Raw genomic sequence first — 2,118 nt, 5'->3', positions numbered from 1 at the left:
GTCTTTAGCATTAGCATTAATCTATTGAAATTAGAAGGGAAAAGGCAGTGATTTGTAAGTCACCAGATGGTTTCATTCAACTCCTTTGCCTCCGTACTTTGACCTTGCATGGCATGCTCTCTCTCTCTCTCTCTCTCTCTCTCTCTCTCTCTCTCTCTCTCTCTCTCTCTCTCTCTCTCTCATCTACTGTATATGCAGTATTATACACACACACACACACACACACACACACATATATATATATATATATATATATATATATATATATATATATATATATATATATATATATATATATATATATATATATATATATATATATATTAACAGTAAGAAAAATAAAGCATTAAAGGCATGAAAAGAGGCAAAGCTGCAGAAGATAGACTATGAGAAAGCTTTCGATTCTGTCAAAACATTCAGCAGTAATGAGAGCCCTTTATAGACCCTTTAGTACCAACAACTTAATGTCTTCCTATAGATCTATCTTTAATTAATCATACTATTCATCTTAGCCTCAGAATATCTTTAGTAACCTTAACTTAATGTTTTCCTGTAGGCCTATCTTTAATTAATCACAATATTCATCTTAGCCCAAGAATATCTTTAGTAACTTCAAATTAATGTCTTCCTATAGGCTTATCTTTGATTAATTATAATATTAATCTTAACCTCAGAATATCTTTAGTAACCTCAACTTAATGTCTTCCTGTAGGCTTATCTTTGATTAATCATAATATTCATCTTAGTCCCAGAATATCTTTGGTAACTTCAACTTAATGTTTTCACCTAGGTCTATCTTTAATCAATCACATCTTAGCCCCAGAGTATATTGAATAACTTCAACTTAATGTTTTAGCCTAGGTCTATCTTTTATTTATCATATCTTATCCCCAGAATATCTTTATCTCAAACTCAATGTTTTCATGTAGGCCTATCTTTAATTAATCATATCGTAGCCACAGAATATCTTGAGTAACTTCAACTTAATGTTTTACTGTACGCCTATCTTTGATTTATCATATCTTAGTCCCAGAATATCTTTGGTAACTTAAACTTAATGTTTTCCTGTAGGCCTATCTTTAATTAATCATAATATTCATCTTAGGGCAAGAATATTTTTAGTAACTTCAACTTAATAGATATTTTACTGCAGGACTATCTTTAATTAATCATAATATTCATCTTAGCCCCAGAATATCTTGAGTAACTTTAACATAATATTTTCCTGTAGGCCTACCTTTAATTAATCATATATCAGCCCCAGAATATCTTTAGTAACACCAACTCAATGTCTTCCTGTAGGCCTATCTTTAATCAATCATATCTTAGCCCCAGAATATCTTTAGCAACATCAACTCAATGTCTTCCTGTAGGCCTATCTTTAATTAATCATATCCAAAACCCAGAATATCTTTAGCAACATCAACTCAATGTCTTCCTGTAGGCCTATCTTTAATTAATCATATCCTAACCCCAGAATATCTTTAGCAACATCAACTCAATGTCTTCCTGTAGGCCTATCTTTAATTAATCATATCCTAACCCCAGAATATCTTTAGCAACATCAACTCAATGTCTTCCTGTAGGCCTATCTTTAATTAATCATATCCTAACCCCAGAATATCTTTAGCAACATCAACTCAATGTCTTCCTGTAGGCCTATCTTTAATTAATCATATCCTAACCCCAGAATATCTTTAGCAACATCAACTCAATGTCTTCCTGTAGGCCTATCTTTAATTAATCATATCCTAACCCCAGAATATCTTTAGCAACATCAACTCAATGTCTTCCTGTAGGCCTATCTTAAATTAATCATATCCTTACCCCAGAATATCTTTAGTAACATCAACTCAATGTCTTCCTGTAGGCCTATCTTTAATTAATCATATCCTAACCCCAGAATATCTTTAGTAACATCAACTCAATGTCTTCCTGTAGGCCTATCTTTAATTAATCATATCCTAAACCCAGAATATCTTTAGCAACATCAACTCAATGTCTTCCTGTAGGCCTATCTTTAATTAATCATATCCTTACCCCAGAATATCTTTAGTAACATCAACTCAATGTCTTCCTGTAGGCCTATCTTTAATTAATCATATCCTAACCCCAGAA

Source organism: Palaemon carinicauda, chromosome 41 (assembly GCF_036898095.1).
Source record: "Palaemon carinicauda isolate YSFRI2023 chromosome 41, ASM3689809v2, whole genome shotgun sequence".
Taxonomy (NCBI): Eukaryota; Metazoa; Arthropoda; class Malacostraca; order Decapoda; family Palaemonidae; genus Palaemon; species Palaemon carinicauda.
This window is presented reverse-complemented; position numbering follows the sequence as displayed.